The sequence below is a fragment of the Bos indicus x Bos taurus genome, chromosome 2, assembly GCF_003369695.1.
Source record: "Bos indicus x Bos taurus breed Angus x Brahman F1 hybrid chromosome 2, Bos_hybrid_MaternalHap_v2.0, whole genome shotgun sequence".
NCBI lineage: Eukaryota > Metazoa > Chordata > Mammalia > Artiodactyla > Bovidae > Bos > Bos indicus x Bos taurus.
This window is the reverse complement of record NC_040077.1, coordinates 118,411,277-118,424,289: the sequence shown is the minus strand read 5'-3', so window position 1 is coordinate 118,424,289 and position 13,013 is coordinate 118,411,277. Positions and strand designations below refer to the sequence as shown.

General features: G+C 44.3%; 1 protein-coding gene across 1 annotated transcript in view; it reads right to left on the bottom strand.

Moving 5' to 3' along the window:
• The window catches only part of CAB39 (calcium binding protein 39), a 102,395-nt gene extending 91,040 nt beyond the window's left edge, over positions 1-11,355 (bottom strand). The window contains exon 1 of the mRNA XM_027515970.1: positions 10,967-11,355. The gene's annotated coding sequence lies outside the window, so the exon portion shown is untranslated. The remainder of the gene's footprint in view (positions 1-10,966) is intronic.
• Positions 11,356-13,013: the final 1,658 nt, after the last annotated feature.

Sequence of the window (13,013 nt, the reverse complement as noted above, 5' to 3'; positions counted from 1 at the left end):
TAGAAAAGAGCTAACATTTGTCACCTTGGCCCCCTCTCAGTAGGTTTCTAGCTCTTGTGAGGGTAGAGTACACTCTCCTAGTGTCCAGTCCTCTTCCCATCAACCTACTTCCATCACTCACTAGACTGTCTTCAGGAGCAAGACAACTAACTCTTGAGTAAACAAATGGTTACAGCCAATCTCAGGGAACAGGGATGAATGATTTGCACAACATGAAACTAGGCAGTATCAATATTTACTTTGTTGTGTGCACATACAGGAAGATGGGACAAGTTCTAGTTCCTTCTCGCCTACTTGAGAAGGCAAGGCACAAGGCTACTGTTTCTGAGACTGACTTGCCAGATGCAGCTTAGGAAAAGCAAATATTATAAAGCTATATTATAATACAGTGAACCTAAATAAGATGATCTTGTAAAGACATCAAAATGATTTCTAAGTCCTAAAAGATATTTCAATTTAAATTGTATGATTTAACATTTTTTCAGTCAATCTCAAATATGAATTAAACTATGAACAATTGCATATCTGTACTCTGGCTACATGCTTATTATCCAAGAACTTAACAGAATCCTAGGAGGAAAAGAAACAGTTAATAAATGGACAGTACCCGCTGGAAATCAGCACTTTGCTAAGGCTGCACCGCTTTCTGGAATCTGTCCAGCAATCAACACCGAGTTTAGTGCCTATGAGTGGTGGATTCCACCTTTTCCTTTTTTGGAAGAACAGTACGTGAGCTTCCCTCCTCTTCCTACACAGCTCCCTCTCTTCACAGCTCCTCAAAAACCACCAACAGCTACCCGGCAATGTAAAAGTCCTCTCAGCATCCTGGGAGATCACATGTGCTGACTGAAAACCTTGATGTTATCTGTTTCTGTCACAGAAGTTCCCTATGTTCCGGGACGAGTCGGCACTCCAACACCTTGTGGTGAAAGCAGCAGAGCATGGCGGGCCATGAGCGCGCCCTCTGCAGCCAGGGCTTCACACCTAGGGCCCCTTTCTAGGTGGATGGCTTCAGGCCGATCACTCAGCTTCTCTTTCTCAACTGAAAACAGGGGATGAAAATAGATTATAGGTTTAAATGAGGCAGATACATAAAGAGGTCTTAAACTTTATACCAGCAGGTAACACACATGAGCCATATTAGTGTATTTATTCTTTTTACCTCACTCCTTTTGCTTACGCAAGCACAGAATGCCTCTTAATACTGAATTGGTCTGCCTCAATGATGTTCATTAGAACCTCTCATTTCAGCAATTTCAGGTCGAACTGAGGACAAATGGACAAGTAAAGAAACAAAAAGAAAAGATATAATCAGGGACAGACAATGAAAATGCCTCAGTGAGTGACAAAAATGTCTGCAGTAGCCAGCTAAGTTCAGGACGATGGAGAGTCGTCTACAAACTGATTTGGCCTCTGCCATTGTTAACACCCTCTAAATATTCCTTTTCTTAGGTTAGGACACAAAAATTAAACCCCCAATAGTATTATAAAATATTAAGAGGGGGATTTTAAAAACTGCAGAAAAAGAGATATAACAGGAAACAGCAAACTTTACCTTGTCCTTCTTTCAGTGAACTACAACTGTAAGAATACTAAAGTAATCACTGATACAGGTATGCACTTATTTGTATTTAATTACATGTTACAAAGAAAGATTATTCTAAACTTAAGATACTGTTACAAATAGTTTAAAAAATACAAGAATATGGCATGAAGCAATTATGAGGCAAATCAACTTTAAGTGGGTCCTAACAGCCTCCCTGGTGGCTCAGATGGTAAAGAATCCACCTGCAATGCAGGAGATCCTGGTTCAATCCTTGGGTCAGGAAGATCCCTAGAGAAGGGAATGGCTACCAACTCCAGTATTCTTGCCTGGAGAATCCCACGGATAGAGGAGCCTGGCGGGCTACAGTGCACCGGGTTGCCAAGAGTTGGGGTACAACTAAGCAACTTTCACTTTATGGCTATTTTAAAGCTTAGTATTCCAAAGGGCTAACATCAGAACAAACGATATATCCAGTTACACATCAAAAAAGAGTTCAGGTTCACTTGAAGGCCACTTTAACACTTCCAAAGTCCTAAAATATTTTCGAAAGTATATACAGTGCAGCGGAAAGAGTTTTAGAACTTCAGTTATCATAAAAGCTACAAGGTTTGGGGCACTTAGAATCTATCAGACGTTATGCAAAGCATTTCTTACCGAATCCTCAGGACTACTCCATGCATAGGTTCTACTCTCGCTATTTTACTGATGAGAGAGCTGAGGCAGAATGGGCACTGAACACCCTGCCCAAGAAAACAACCAGAATCTAAATCCAGGAATTCTAAGGCCAGAGCCCTTCCTCTTGCAGGCTAAGCTCTAGTTTTCCCACTCACAAAACAATCTTGACAGTATCTTCTCACCCTAACATCTTAAGAGTTTATAAATTCATGTAATCTCACAGTGTTTCTCAAATTGAATGTCAAATTATTTTAGGACCTAATAACATACATTTAAAAACAGAACAGAATAAAAAGTATCAGAACGCACCCATTGTACATAGGAAGGCCTAAATATTATTTCATGAAACTTCTTTTTCAGTTTTGACAGTGTGTTTATATATGTGCTAGGTCATTGATCAAAAATGTAATTTCTCACTACGGGCTGAAGTTAAAAAAAAAAGAAAAAAAAAAAAAAAAGCTTGAAAAGTCACTCATCTAAGGTGTTCATTCTTCCAAACAAAACTGAAAATAAATTACTCCAATCTTAGTTAAATTCCAACTTGTTGTAAGTAATCATTCAAATTAAAAAGCAAATGCTCTGAATTCCTTACTAGTAAGTATGAAAATAAGAGAGTTTTCCAAATCATGCTCTAATAGACCCCTCCTTCAAAGTGTCTGTGGTCATTTCCTGGGGAAAGGAGATGTTCTTGTGACCAAATGCACTTGACAAATGGTGAAATACTGCACACTGCAGTCCCTCCTGGACAGTCATAATGCACATTACTAAAACTTTGAAAAGCTCTGCAGAAACACAGTAACACAACTATCAACAAAAAATAAAAACTGATTAACTGTTTTTAATCCAGTGCTTTCCTAAACTTAAAAATTTCTCTGGAACCTCTCCCACCAACTATTAATCTTTTCTAAGACTGCTGCTGCTGCTGCTAAGTCGTTTCAGTTGCGTCCGACTCTGTGCGACCCCATGGACTGCAGCCCACCAGACTCCTCCGTCCATGGGATTTTCTAGGCAAGAGTACTGGAGTGGGCTGCCATTGCCTTCTCAGCTTCTAAGACTAGTGTTCTGCAAAACACAATTTAGGAAATACTGCTTTATGTGAACTTATCAGGACAAAGGAGATCCTAATAAGCTTCAGCTTTACAGCAAGAAACCTCATTCAAATAAGTATAAAGATGGCAGAGAAATAAAATACACAGAAACCTGTGTTTTGGTTAAGTATTTCATCTCTGCTGAGTAGTTTTATCAGAATACTATATAACTGAATCATTTAATACTTACAGAAACAATGTATCATACTCTGAAAACAGGATATGGGGGAAGAGGGGAAAATAGATATGCAAAAAGCTTAAATGAAAACCAGCAACTCAACTATATTCCCATCTATTGTACAAAATTTACATAGGAAATCTATTGATACAAAAATCTACATACTCAGGAGAAATGTGTGTCTCACACACACACAGGCAGAATAGAGAATAAACCATACTGCAAAGAAACAGCTAAACCGTCTGTAGGGCTGCCCAGGTGGCACTAGTGGTAAAGAATCTGCCTGCTAGTGCAGGGGACGGAAGAGACAGGGGTTTGGTCCCTGGGTTGGGAAGATCCTCTGGAGGAGGGCACGGCAACCCACTCCAATATTCTTGCCTGGAGAATCCCATGGACAAAGGAGCCTGGTGGGCTACGGTCCATAGGGTTGCAAAGAGTCCAATACAACTGAAGCGACTTGGCAAGCATGCACACAAATGATCTGCAAGGATCATTCTGTGACCTGAGTTTCTGTCTCCCTGTTGGAGAATCCAAAGTCATAAACTAGCTCTTAACATGCCATCAAAGAGGGGAAGAGCTATTTACCTGGAAACTCTGAGACTGGCATACAGAACAGGACCAGCGTAACGGGCGATAAAAACTGCCTGCGGAACAAACGCATGCATCATAGATGTCTGAGAAGCTGTAAGTGCTCAGGGGTGGTGAACACTGCTCTCTTATCAGTGACAGAACTCTGGGCTGGAAACAATCCTATCTAAGCCAGCCTACCACCCTTTCACAGGTGGAGGACTAGTACCAATACAACCAAAGAACACTATTAATATCTTAGGCATGTTCTTCACATCTTCCAACTGGTTTCTATACTATTGGCCCTTTCTTTTCCACTCACACTGCCTTCAGTTAATATTTTCCCTTTCCCCAAAACAACAGCTCACAGAACTTTACAACATATAGTGCTTAAAAGCTGAGAAATGAAACTAGTTGAGGCTTGAAGATTTGTTTATCATTAACTTGCTAATAAGCTTAGTTCCCAACCATTTATTTGTAAGTACAAAAAAAAGAAAATTTGGGGAAAAAATAGATTTTGATTTACCTGAAGCAGAATTATTGTGAAATAATACGAAGCATCAGAACACAACCAGCAGAAAAAAAGTTAGAGCATGGCCTCAAAGCTCATGTCAAGAAACTTGACTTCAAGACCACAGGCAAAGGAGAGGTGCCCAGGAGAGGGGGAAAAAAGCCTACAGAAAGCTTACACACAGGATCACTGAAAATAAGAGCAAGAGACTGAAAGGGCTTTTCAGTCTGGTCCCCTGAGTATAATAATGGGATGACTGAAGCCTAGAGAGGTGGAAAGACTCACCCAGAGTAACACGATTAGTGAACAAATCAGGACCCAGCCCAGAAACCTTTCAATCGGCCCAGGTTTCTGCTTTGCCCACTATAACACAAGGTCTCCCATCTTCTCTATAAGACTAACATGGAAAATAAACATTACTTACCGGCCAAATAAACCTATAAACCACTCATCAAATTATGACTTTATATAACTAAAGCATTTAGAATACAACATCTCATTCTGTGTTACCATATGTGGTTGCTGCCTAGAAACCTATTAATGCCCCTATTAGGGTCTATTTACAAACTTTCATTCTAAAGTTATTGAATCAAAAAAGTCAGCAAGAAACTAAGACCCTATGGAGGGAATTGAAACTATTTCATATGAGAGAGTCATAGTGAGTCTCATGGACAGAGGAGCCTGGCAGGCTACAGTCCACAACAGGGTTGCAACAGAGTCAGACACGAGTTAGCGACCCAACAACAACAACAAATGCTCTAAGAAGACACTGCTACATAAAGTATAAAACTAACTTTCAAGCAAACTGGATAAAGAGCAGAGAATCAGGTTCTACATCAGCCCTGCAGCACAACCCTGAGCAAGTGACTCTACTTTGAGAAAGCTCTGCCAGTTACAGCTCAAAGTCAGCCACCTGCTGCTCCAGCCATGGTGTGGAAAGAACCATTCCGACTACAGGGTTCCTAAAGCTCTCACATTTCTTCTACTAGAAACAGTCTAGCGTCAGCACCATCACAGTAGGGTTCGCATACAAACCTTCATTCTAAAGTACTAAATCAAAAACAGTCAGCGAGAAACCAAGACCCTAAGGAGAGAAACAACACTATTTCATACGAGACAGTCATACTCTTGTTTCCGGGTGCCACATTTTGAAGTGAGGGGATCTGGGTTCAAATACTAGCTCAAAACTTGGTGTGTGCCAGGCCGTATTCTAAGCACTCTAGACACAGTAACTCATTTAACCCCCTACGGTCTTCTCAGATGGTCTAGAGCAGCGGTCTCAACCTTTTTGGCACGAGGGACGGGTTTCGGGGAAGACAATTTTTCCAGGGACTGGGAAGCAGGGGGCTGGTTTCGACATGACTCAAACACATTACATTTATTGTGTATTTTATTTCTAATCTAAGGCTGCTCCTGATCTGACAGGAGGTACTGGTCCATGACCTGGAGGGTGAGGACCCCAGGTCCATACCTATCCAAGGACTCTAAGCTACAGAGAAGTGAAGGAATTCACCTAGTTACAGAGCCCATAGGAGGGGGTGAGGGTTCAACAATGCAGGAGTCTGGCTGCATCGGTGCTTTTAACTACTAGTAACACTGGCTCTCAGAATCCTATAAATCCCAGAGTGGGTCTTAAACTATAGACATGTAAATGGAATCTGTTTATGGTATTTCTTCCTTGTGCCTAAATACAGCTGATAAATAATCTACTGTGGAAGGAGAGAACAGTGACTAACCTGTTAACAGTACCCTGTAAAAGAACAAGCTAAAGATCATTAAACAAAGTAATAAAGCAGCAACTTAATTAAGATCAAGCTACAAAATGTGTATTTTGTTTCTCAGACAAACATTTTATCAAAATAATCAAAGTGCTGAGATGCCGCTTTAACATTATCATACTTCCTTGGTCATCAAAAATTTATCTGCCGGATAATGCTCCTAAGGAATAATTATCATATAAAACCAGACTGCCACTAAATATTGGTTAACCAGATTTTTCTGCCTTTGTGACTGCACACAGGAAAATGCACATACACACATAAAGAAGCACATACAAACCTACAATCTAGACGCTGTATTCAGAGAATCGAAATCTCAAATTAGACACAATGTATGAAGGGTTATGAAAACAGGTATGTGCCGGCCACTGCCCAACATAAATGACCGGGGCAGGCTTGACCTCTCTCCTTTGGAGCTACTTCACACCTGACTGATTTCCTGCAATTCTCCGTATGCCACTCTTCCTTCCTCCGCCAACCTGACATCACAGTTGCTAAAAACCACAATTCTGCCATCCCCTCACCCCTATCTCAAGAGAAAAGTTAAAAGCACAGTACGGCCAGGAAGCTCAACAGAGGAGAAATGGTACATTGAAGAACACACACACACTTACATATACACACATGTGCATGCACACACATCCCCTCCTCCCAAAAATGCTGACTGCAATAAGCCACCACAATCTTATCATCTGCTGTCCAGTCTTACAATAGCTTTTCAGAGTCTTTGGAAGGCCTGAGAAACATAAAGAACATTTAGCGTTTACTTCCAGACGGATCTACTCTATAAATACTGGTGGTACAGACATTTGCCTCACTTTGTTCTCCCCTCACACTATGGACTGATAAAGGTAGTGATTAGGATCCAGTTGGATAGTCACTTGAGTGGTAAGACAAAGTAAGAATTCACACAGCTCAATTCCTTTTTAAATTAAAGATGGCTCCAAAACCAGTCTTTTCAATAAAAAATATAGACAGATGACTAAATTATGTAATATTTAGGCTACTTGATTTGATATGCATTCACACAAATACAAGATCTTTATAACCTCATAATAACAAAAGAAATCACGAGCAATCTAATTTGATCATCTTTCCCACAATTTCATCACATTAAGTTTTACCAACATTTTGCCATTATCTGTACTAATCCACTTATCAGATTCCTATTTCTACTAACACCAGACAACACCCATATAATCAAATTTCTAAGTAAAAGGAGCCATGGAAAGGAGGGAAACTGATTTTTAAAAGAGATACCACTGGAAAGGTAACCAGAAGACACTATCTGACATGAAGCCCTACCCTATACTGGATTTTAATCTTCCCTGCCAAAGTGGGGGGATTTGGGTTTGTGTCTGTATTTTTATGGCAGATGGTACAACTGTGAATGATCAACTTCTCCTGGAAAAAAGGCTTCTGGTATAGTATGGCAGTTACTGCAGAAATCTAACACCTCAAGATGCAAAAGGCAATGGCAACCCACTCCAATATTCGTGCCTGGAGAATCCCACGGACAGAGGAGCCTGGTGGGCTGCAGTCTATGGGGTCACAAAGAGTCAGGGACGACTAAGTGACTAACACACACACACAACCTAAATAAGTTTATCCGAAGAAAAATACTTTAACAAATATTCAAAAGTAATAAAGGATGCCGTGTGGTATACATTTACAACATACAAATAAAGATTCAAATAAAACCACATTCACACTTCCCTGAGGTCCAGCAATTAAGACTCTGCCAGGGGACACAGGTTTAATCCCTGGCCTGGGAACTAAGATCCCACATGCCATAGAGTGTGGCCAAAAAATAAATACATACATACATAAAACAAGTGAAACCATATTATAAAACCAAGCCCCATAATTAAACTGGGCTTTCTCAGCTATTCTTTTATATTAACCTTATGAAAACTTACACAATCTAACTCAGTATCCCACTTTAAATGCCATGAGAAACATAAACAGTCTTTACAGATTGTAAAGCACAAGGGAAAAACGGGTTTAAACAAGAACCTGCTAATGAACTACGGTGATCTGCCACGAAACTTTAAAAAGTCCATTTTGGTACAGCAGCAAATTATTTCACAACAAATTCTGTATTTCACAAAGATATACCAACAGAAAGATGAAATACGTCTAGCCTGAATCTTTGTGATGTCATGGTCAAAAGGTAGTTAACCTACATGGATGGCCTTAGTATAAAGACTTTTTCAGGGGTAAGGGGAGGTGGATGTGGTGGGTGGGGGAGGTGCATCACAGTGTATGGGAGATATTATACCAGTTATGAAAGTACTCTTTTTATAGTGGCTTTTTAAAATTACATCCACTCAAAAAACAGAAATATGCGATCTCTTCTGTACCTGATGACAGCACACATTCCAAATGATAAAACCTTTCTTTATTCAATAAGCAACAGGATCCAAATCTTACAGAAAAGTTAACAAAGTCTTCGAACAAGAAGGCTTAACAAAAAGTTCTGTCTCAGCAATAATTACTAAGCATGACTACTGCATTTTATCTGAGGTAAATAAGGCAATCCTGACAGAAAAAAAATAATATACTTAAGATTTCCCTTACATCTGGGTAAAAATATTTTTATATGAAGATATTCAATGACAAAAAGGAAAAGCCTAATAAAAACTATATATATGTATATATATAGTTTATCTCCTTATGTAAAGAAAAAATATAAAAAAGAATAAAAAGGAAACATGCAAAAATGTTCACAAGAACAAAACCTAAGCGATAAGATTACAGAAGATAATTTTTAAAAATTTTACAATACTTCCTGCATTTTACAAGTCTGTCTTTTTAACTGAAAAAAAATTGACATTCACTTGTCATATAAGCAAACAACAAATAAGTGCTCACAAAACCAACACTGGTTCTAAGCTGCTTCCATAGAATTTTTAGACTTCTTAGACTTCAAATACAGGGGCTTTATTCATTAGTTATCTGGAAAAATGGAACAAAATAAAGCCAAAGACTTTCACTTCTAGTTCTCCTATATTTTCATAACTAAAAAACTAATAAAGAAATGTTTACATTCCTACAAAAAGTTTCTATGTCCAACTTTTTATTAGTAACAATCTGATTTTTTAAAACATCCATTTATACTGCCTTACACAAACACCATCTCAAAGAAGTGAGTTATGTTCAGCTCAGCAGTCCCAAAATGCAGGCATCTAATACACAGTGTGAGAAGTTCTGATGCATTTTAGTGAACCGCACCAACAGAAACACTTCATTTTATACACACCTTTCCATTACTTCTTAAAAGTCTGACATCCAATGAAGTTTTTTGCAAAAGGTACTTTGGCCTAGCCTGGACATGGATTTATCTGAACATCCAGAAAGCTGTCAAAATCTACCTCAAAGTACGTTATATTCAAGGCACAGAATGTCAACTCTCTACTGGGCCTCCTTCTCTTTCTTTCACAGGAACGCCTTTAATATTCCCCAGCTTCCATTTCTAGGCCCATGAGTCACCGAGAAATGAGCTCTAAGTTTTCCTTAGAATGCCACTCAAACAGCTCCTCTACAGTATTCCAGGATGTGGACCCCAAACGACTGTGGCGACCGCCCCCCGCCCCCACACCACTCCTCACCGTGGCCTTACGCAACCAACTGCATTATCTACTATTCCTAGACTGTACCTTTTTACCTTTGTCCTCCTCTAGCTTTGCTGCCCCTCCACACACTGTTCTCTTCTGCAAACCCTCCTCTCTCCCAAATCCCCACAAGCCTTCAAGATCGGCTGTGTACCGCCTCGCCCAGGAAGTCTTCCAAATTTCTACTAAGCGGAAGGGTGTGATCGATCGGTCCCGGTCTTTCCCGGGTACCTTTCTTAGCATTTTGTAGGTCTTTCACAGGACTATCGCCTCCTTCCTGGTATCGTGCCTTATCTCCCCCACCAAGAGCGTCTAAGGTACCCCCCGGGGTGGGGGGAGGGTGGGAAGGGGGCCCCGGAGCCCGGGTTCACCTTTTGAATCCCTCCGGCGCCGACCGACCGGAGGGCGGGGGTGGCGCCTGCAAGCGGGGTCAGCGCGCAGGTTGGTCCAACCGAACCCGGGGGAACGCTCCGACCGCACCATTCCCTAACCAGAAATCGGTTAGGCAGTGTTCCCGAGAGGAAGATCGCAAAGATGCTCGCCCGCCTCCGGGTCACAGGTAAGTTTACCAGGGGGCGAGGAGCGCGGCGGCCCCGAGCCCTGGTGCGGTGGGAGTGACAGTTGGCTCGGCCCGGGCCCCGGACGCCCTCCCCCAACAAACCCGGGCGCCGACAGCCCCGCCAAAGAACCGCGGAGGGCGGGCAGGGGCGCATAGGGTCCCCGGGGCCCCGGGCCGCAGACCCCTGAGCGCCGCGCCGGCTAGGACGAGGTTGCGGGGAGGGACGGGGAACGGGGAAGGCTCCCGCGAGGGGCCCGGGCCGGGCGGAGAGCGGGCAGGCCGGGCCGCTCCCGCCGACTCCTGGGCCGGGGTGGGGGTGTGGAACCCGCCACCGCCAACCGGAGAAAATGGAGGCAGCCTCGGGGTCGGGGCCGGGCCGGGGCCGCAGGGAGGCGGAAGCCAGGCTTGGCGTCCGCGCCGCGAGCGGGGTCGGGCCGGCGGGTCACTCACGGGGCTGGGCCGGGCGGCTCCCTCTCCGCCTCCGCGTCGTCGCCGTCCCCGTCTTCGGCGGCCGCCGCCGCCTCGGGCTGCTCGCTCGGTCCCCGCGGCGCGGCTTGGGCGCTCGGCCCCTCCGTTGTCTTCCGCCCGCTCCTGCTCCCGGCGACAGGATCCTGCGGCGGCGGCGGCTGCGCGGGAGGACGGCGGCCCAGAGGCTCCCGCGGCGGCCGCCGCACTGCTGCTGCTGCTGCTGCTCTCGCTCACTCGTTCGGGTTGCGGCTTTGCGGTGGGGCCCGCTGTTGCCTTCGCGTTCTCCCGGCTCCCGGAGCTTCAGACGCTCCCCAGGCCGCGCTGCTCCCCGAAACCCCCGTTCCCGGCCCGAGCCCGGCTTTGACGTGCGAACTGCGCAGCCGCGGAGGGCACGACGTCGGGCGGCGCCGCAACACCCCGCCCCCCGCCCCACGCCTTTGGCCTCGGGCGCCCCGAGGCGGACGGGCGGACTCAGGGCTGGGGCGCGTAGGAGTCCTCGCAGAGCCGAAGCGGGAAGGGACGCAGACAAAAGCGGAAGCCGAGGACCAGGGTTCCTCCCCTTTCACCTGACACTTAAACGTTGGCGCTCAGCCCCATCTCTTCTGTGCAACCACTTCTTCCCGGAGCAATCCTACGTCCACTTTCTCCGATCACTTCCCGAACTCTTAACAGAGCTTTATTTCTGCTAAAAGGTCGGGCGCCGACTTGTGTAGACTCCTTTATACTTCCGAGGGAGAGAGAACTCTCATTTTTAGCATCCTCTGAGAAAGAGCGTAGAAAGTGATCGAACAGCCTGGATTTCAGTCTCCACTTTACCGTTTAGTCCTTATGGGCTATTTCCTGTCCTTATTCCTACGTTCTTTCACACATAGTCACACAAAAGTATAATATATAATAGGCTCGCAAAGAGTCGGACACGACTGAGCGACTGAACTGAACTGAACTGAATGAGGATGAACGAGATAATGCATTGCAAACTCCGACAACAGACTCTGTATCTGTTACCATACATGTATATCTTCATTTCTTTCAGTTGCTTTGCTTTACTTTGTAATCGAGCAGGTATTTGGGGACATCTACTGCTATGGTTTTTCCTGTGGTCATGTATGGATGTGAGAGTTGGACTGTGAAGAAAGCTGAGCGCCGAAGAATTGATGCTTTTGAACTGTGGTGTTGGAGAAGACTCTTGAGAGTCCCTTGGACTGCAAGGAGATCCAACCAGTCCATTCTGAAGGAGATCAGCCCTGGGATTTCTTTGGAAGGAATGATGCTAAAGCTGAAACTCCAGTACTTTGGCCATCTCATGCGAAGAGTTGACTCATTGGAAAAGACTCTGATGCTGGGAGGGATTGGGGGCAGGAGGAGAAGGGGACGACAGAGGATGAGATGGCTGGATGGCATCACTGACTCGATGGACGTGAGTCTGAGTGAACTCCCGGAGTTGGTGATGGACAGGGAGGCCTGGCGTGCTGCAATTCATGGGGTCGCAAAGAGTCGGACACGACTGAGCGACTGATCTGATGTGATCTGATCTGACTGTGTGGCAGGCACTATTCTAGGTGGTGGGGCAGTGAACAAAACATTCCCTGCTCCAAAAGATTGAAGGCGGGAGGAGAAGGGGACGACAGAGGATGAGATGGTTGGATGGCATCACTGACTCAATGGACATGAGTTTGAGTAAAGGGGAGTTGGTGATGGACAGGGAGGCCTGGCATGCTGCAGTCCATGGGGGTCACAAAGAGTCCGATAGGAGGGAGCGACTGAACTGAACTGAAGACAATAAACAAACCAACATATATATGACTTTGGATCTCCCTGGTAGCTCAATCGGTAAAGAATCTGCCTGCAGTGCAGGAGACCCGGGTTGGATCCCTGGGTCGGGAAGATCCCCTGGAGAAGGAAATGGCAACCCACTCCAGTATTCTTGCCTGGAAAATCCCACGGACAGAGGAGGCTGGCCGGCTGCAGTCCATGGGGTGGCAAAGAGTCCGATACGACTTAGTAACTAAACCACCCACCACCCATAGAG